Genomic DNA, 6,544 nt, shown 5'->3' on the forward strand with positions numbered 1-6,544 from the left:
TGCTAATTTGTTTTCATCAGGAAGGCATTGATATGCAGGTTCTTGAGACCTCACAGGGAGGATCTCATCCCCAGAAGGAGCCAGTGTTAGCTCTGCTACAGTTCGAGGAGCTGAGGTGGACTCGGTTCTTGGTTTTGCTGAAAGAAGATTCTTAATGGCCGCTTTAACCTTCCCCTCCACCTCATCTGTCTCCCTTTCACCTCCATTTCCCGGGTCACTCGTTAAAATCCATATAAGGCTCTTAACCCCGAGAGCGGAGCTTAAACTGTCATATAACTATATTTATGTGACCGCACGCATTCACCAACTTTCCCCGCCACCACAGCCCTTTTTCCCGCACACTAAACCCTGTTCTTTTCCTCCACCGTCAATTACATCCACTGTGAGATCCAACGGTGATCGCTCGTCCCGCGCCCATAACTTAACCATACGATAACCCATGGGGAAAGCGGTTTCCTGACTGTCGCATCCGCCATGCGTCGCAATTCTATTACATCGCATGCCTGTTGTACGAATTCCGCCATCCCCCGTAAGAGGTGCGGGGAATACCGCTTACCGCCCATCGTACCATTCCCTTCTCGTTAACTTCTGCACATCTTTCACGCCCGATGACCGTTGGATCTTCCCGCCCAAGATCCAATGGCCCACGATCTCCCTGCCCTCATATCTCCCAATATCTTCTGTGAACCGATCCCCGCCATCGATCAACGATTCAACGATTGATGTTCGTCCTCCGCCTACTTGTACACCCACCATGAAGTCTTTGCCACCTTTGACTGAGCCATGCTTTCGAAGGACAATAACAGCCATCTACCAATACCCTCTGCAGTTATTCTTCAACAACTAAATTCAAGAGAATTATGGCCAAAAAGCAAGAAGGACGTGCCTCGAGCAGATAAACGCACTTATCAGTAATGGAGTCTGTTTCATATTATACTCCATCTGTGCAAGAAGGACAGCCAAGCAACAGAGAATGTCAAATTAATTTATTGAAGCAGTAGATTGTATCAGAGACTCCATCAGAGAGTTAAGGTGGTTGATGGTCCATTAGGACCCCTCCACGCATAGAACAACACAATATCTTTGTAAACAAACTCTATATATATCCAGAAGACAGAATGTAATAGGGTTGATGGTTGTTGTTTTGATGTAATTTTCAACTTCTGGAGACTGTAACCACTGTGATACCTACAGCGTCTGGTCTTCATTTTCAGCTAATACAAGCTTCTTTTGCTGTTAATTGCTCACTTTTCATTTCTACTATGTTCCAGGTTGTGCCTGTTATGTATCTTTCATGTGCTCTTGATGTTCAGCATTAGAGGAGCTATCATCCCACCTCTGTGTTAGAATCTAGTATGTATCATTGAATGTGCTATGCAAGTTTATGTTTACTTAGTGCCAGAGAGCTATCATCATGTCTGTGCATTAGGAAATAGATTTGCAGACCTCTTTACTGGTTGTAGCCGGCCATCACATGGTCTTGTCCATCTATTGGTGTGGTCAGTATTCTCCATATTCCCTTAATCCTCAAACTGTGAGTAATTGGTGGTCTAAAGCCTTATAGTCGGGGGTTGTTCACCCATGTCTGGGGTTAAGCATAGTAGAAGTGGTTATCTAGCTTGAATATGCATCATTCTTTCCATTCATCCATTTCTAACATTTTGTTGAGTTTGTAATGTTCCCGAGCATCTCCGAGATACAACCTAGGAGAGTTTCTTGGGGTGATAACAACAACCCCAAGATCAATCAGAGTGTGTGGGACAATGGTGCCATTAATGTGGACATCTACTATAGGGATTTCAGGGTCTAAATATTTTGGACATATTACTTTCCCCAGCATTGAGTCAGACAACTGTCGAATGATATTAATGGTAGGGGCATCTCTTTTTCTTCTTCTGGATTCTTGAAGCACTTCTCCTTAATCAGCTTATTGTAAATGGGAACATCTTTGATTGCCTAGGGAAGGGGGATCTTTACACACAGATTTTTCAATTCTTCCAGAAGTTCAGTTTCTTCTGGGGTGGGCTGGAGTGGTTGAGTTAATCTCTCAGGAAAGTGTGGATTTACTTTATGTTGCTTTCCTCTTTTTCTTCCTCAACCTCCCTATATGGAGAGGGAGGTTGGTTATCAGGAAGAATTCTCCCATATCTTAGGTTGATCTCCTAGATTTCTATAGCATAAGTTGGGTATGATGTCTCTCCATTGTATGCTTGTTGAGCATGCTTATTGTTTGGGTTCGAATTTGGCTGGGCAGACATCTGGGGTTGCTTAAGTGGAGCAAAGTGCAGGAGTTGTGGTTGGGTAAGTGGTGGAGGCAATAGGGATGGAACATTGTTGATTGGGGCCTCCACCCCTGGGGTGGGGTATTCCACTGATGTTGTGACTGAACATAAGGTTGAAATGATTGGTTGGTTGGCTAGGATTGATACTGAGATGCATAGGACCAAGGAGGGGGTGTAGATTAGGAAGGATGTGTAGGGGGTCCCCAAGAAGGTATAGATGTGGATTGGTTGGGGTTGAAATATGCATGGGATGACCCTTGCATACCCTGCTGGTATGGTCTACTCCCAGGAGATCTCCTTTGGTTGATGTGGCAAAGTTGCTCAGTGACCCCTTCAGCTCCTTGATATACAACTTTGAGCCTAGGTAAAGAAGGGCACTTGTCTGTGGAGTGGTTTTCTTCACAGACTTCAATGGACATTCATTCCTAGGATGTCTCCTCGTGCATCTAGGAAAAAAGATGGCCAAGGCTCTCTCTGCTTCCTCTTGCTTCCTTTTGATGTTCATGGTGTCTAATTGCAAGGCAAGGGTTTACAGCATATCACTTTTGAAATCTTCCAGCATATTTCCAATTTCACCCTTGATGGATAAGTTAGAGGATGATGTGTTGGCCATAGGTTGACTACCCCTACCCTTTTTCCTGGCTGCCCTAGAATGGTTTTTAAAGACAGTCTTAATATCCTCATAGAGTAATTGGTAGACATCTCCTCCTGTTATCATATTTAAGGTATCCAGAAGGTCCTCCCTTACTCCTCTAAGCAGGACCAACTTTAGTGACTCAGGGTCAAGTGTGTACCTAGCCCTTTTGTAATTGAGCTGGAATCTTTTTTCATAATTTTCTAGGGATTCATCCTAGCCTATGGTCATCCTGAAAATCTCTTCTTTAGTATCCTTTGACATATAGTATTCCCTATATTTGTTGTTAAAAGTTTGTTGCATCTGAGCCCAAGTTGTGATGCTATCTCCAGGTAAACCCATAAACCAGCGCAACGCTGCATCCTTGAGGGTAGATGGGAATAGTTTTAACTTTTTCTCATTATCTATATAGTCATAGGTTTGGCATATAACAGCAAACTCAAATAGGAAGGTGTCAGGTTCCTACATGGTCAGGCAATGAAAATGAGGTAGAGCAGAGGGGCTTATATTCTTCATCTTAGTGTCCTCATTGGTTTCCCAGATGGGGAAGGCACTCTCAATTCTCTCTCTATCTCCCCTGTCATTTTGGTCTCCAGCCATTGGTTTAGTAGGAATGGGTTCTTCTTCTTCTTCTTCCCTTGTAGGTTCTTCAAAATGTAAGGTTCCTCACCTAAAGGTTCTTCCATTTCAGTCACCGAAGAAGAGAGAAGGTTGACTTTTAGATGCAATGGGGGTATTTGTCAAGAATTTACCTCAATTGTCCCTATTCCTACGAGGCATGAAAGAAAATGTTTTTGGGTTGGTTTTTGTAAGATTTTATTAAAGTTAGAAAGTGCTTACAGAATGAAATTGTTGATAATGAAAGAAAGGAAGCCAGATTACTTTTGTAGAAATAAACTAATGGAGGAAAATTTAAGACTAAAAGTAGAAGAAAGGAAAGTTGGAGACTAGAAATAGAAGAAAGAAGTAATTACTTCTACTTAGCCACTTCCCCCGAAACGACACCAAAAAGTGATGAGCCCAGGTATTGCAACAAGAATGTTGCAACTCCCAGGGCTACCAACTTTACTTATCAACCCAGGGTTCATACAAACTTGGAGGTGACAGTGCTATACACACAAGTAAAACTGAAGGTACTGCATGTTGTCACTATTCATCTGGCAAGAGACCCAAGGGGTTCCAAGCCAGACTTCTATAGGGTTAGAAGAAGCTTGATTTTGATGGAAAAAGAGCAAATCTATCCTAAAGGAGAGCTACTCCACTGCAGTAATAAAGAAACCAACATATAATGCTTAAATCACAGCATACCCTAGCTAACCAGTTAAACAGCTATGCCTAAACAAGATTTCTAAATCAACACTAATCTAATGCTAATTATCTACGTTGCAGAAGTAAAGAGCATCAAAACTAGACTAAGGTGTAAGCAAAGAACTAAACTAACTCGGCTTTCAAGCAGAAGAGCAGTCGGAGGACAAAATCAATGAAAGTAGGACGTGAGGGAGTAACAGTGCATAAGAACCGTTGGATCAGTCTGGTGAAAGGCAAATCAACGGCATAGATCGGATCGCAAGAAGTTACATAGATAGATGGGTAAATAGGTTTAACTAATAGGATGAACAATGGAGATCTTATCGCGAAGGATTAAGCGAATAAATGGATGAACAGGGTTAATGAACAGGATGAATGGCTGAGATCTAATCACGCGGGTGAATTCAAGAGATAGATAGACAACGCTAACAGGAGCGATGAACGGCTAAGATATGATTGCGCGGGTGAAGTCAAGAGATGGACGACGGAGATCGTATCACGAGAAAAAGAAACGTGCGGAAATGATGGAGCGGGTTTCTAAGGCGGTAAGTAGTTTCTCGCATGCCCTTCAGGTTGTAAGCAGTGTTTGGAAATTTCACACGATTAGCCTTACTGCGCGACACGTAGCACGAGAAAACCACTTTTCTTGCGTGCTCTCGAGCGGATAATGTTCGTGCACTAATCCACGCGAAATTATGCGATAGCCGTTGGATCAGACGGGGTTGATCAACAGTGGAAATCGGCCAACCTAGTTGGTGATCGGGTGAAGCGATAATCGTCAGATCAGGCAAGGCAGATCGACAGCGGAGGTTTTAAGCGCCTAAAGGTGTGGAGGTGACGCGATAGTCGTCGGATTAAGCAAGGCAGATCGACTGTGGGGACTTAAAGCTCATAAAGCAAGTGGTGGACTCCACGCGAGGTAGAAGTTGGAGAAAATAGTGAATCAGATGGTGATTGTGAAGGTTTGTTGGTGATCGGACAATAAGGAAGCGATGTAAGAGAAACGTGCTGAAGGCGGTTTCAAATGAAAATGATAGAGAAAACCAATGAAGGTGAACAAATAACTGCATCAAACATCGAACTCCATAGCTCATGCGAGAACCAGAAACTGTGCTTTTAGGGTTGCTGAAGGGTCTCTTCCTCAAGTCATGGTCCCAGAGGGAGGAGATGAAGTCGAGACACCTGTGCTCAACCTGATAGTGATCTTTTTCTTCTAACTAACCTGTGAACTAAGAAAAGGCATAAATGGAAGTAAACTACAGCAAATGCAACTACTAAAGCAGATGAACAGGAAAACCATGAATAATCTACGCTATATTGTTGTAATGAAAGTGCAACTACTTAAGCCCGCAGAGGTTTGGTCTCGTGGCCAGCAGACGCTCTGTTAAGTTGTCTGTGCCATTGTGTAGGTCACGAGTTCGAGTCTCGTCTTACCTGAGAGCCGTTCTTATGGGCTGGGCGGTTCCTCCTAGAGGTTATAGTGGCAGCCAGTGGATTCGACCTTGTGTAACGCGAGTACGATACCACGCCATTGCTGATTCCACTAGTCAACAAAAAAAAAGTGCAACTACTTAAGCAAATAAACATTGAAAACCATAAGGCTACTTAAGCAAATGAACAGAAAACCATGAAACTACTTAAGCAAATAAACAGAACAGAACTCTATGCTAGCATACATATACAGTAAAGAGGAGTTGTGGCTACTTGGGTCAGGCCCTAACCCAAGAGCTTCAGCCTTCGAAGTTAACTCAGCGTTGGCTTAAACAGAACTCATCTTTATTAAGAAAATCATGGATTACAAAACAAACTGTCACAAGTCTCTTGCAGCTCAGAAATAAAATAGATTTTTTACAATAGAAGTTTGAATCCTAATGAGGTCCTAAGCCTCTCTATTTATATCTCTGAAGTCTCTAACAACTTCCTTCCCATTAGGGAGGCTTGGCCTCTAACTCAAAAAAACTAGTTTTTGTCCCTTTCACTTGCTTGGATGTCTTCTAGTCTTCAAAGTGATGGTTGTGTGCACTCCGCGCTGATGGTGGAATATTCGAATGGAGGGGTAGCAAATGAGGAGGATTTACCTCCTATGGTTACTCTCCCATGTCCCATTCAAGTCTTTACCAAGGTCTTTGCCATAGTTCTTTGCTTTTATCCTTTATACCTGCATTTCTCCTTGCTTTTATCCTTTATTGCTACATTACATGCACATTAGACCACAAAGCCAAATATCCAACTCTAACTCATTTCATAAACAAAATATAATCAAAAGTATGCAAATAAGTTGTGAGAATAGTTGGTTTGACTAAGCTAGGAGGTGAATTAA

Source organism: Pinus tabuliformis, chromosome 2_1 (assembly GCF_031772625.1).
Source record: "Pinus tabuliformis cultivar Carrire ecotype Pingquan chromosome 2_1, CPIR1, whole genome shotgun sequence".
In the NCBI taxonomy this organism is placed as follows: Eukaryota; Viridiplantae; Streptophyta; class Pinopsida; order Pinales; family Pinaceae; genus Pinus; species Pinus tabuliformis.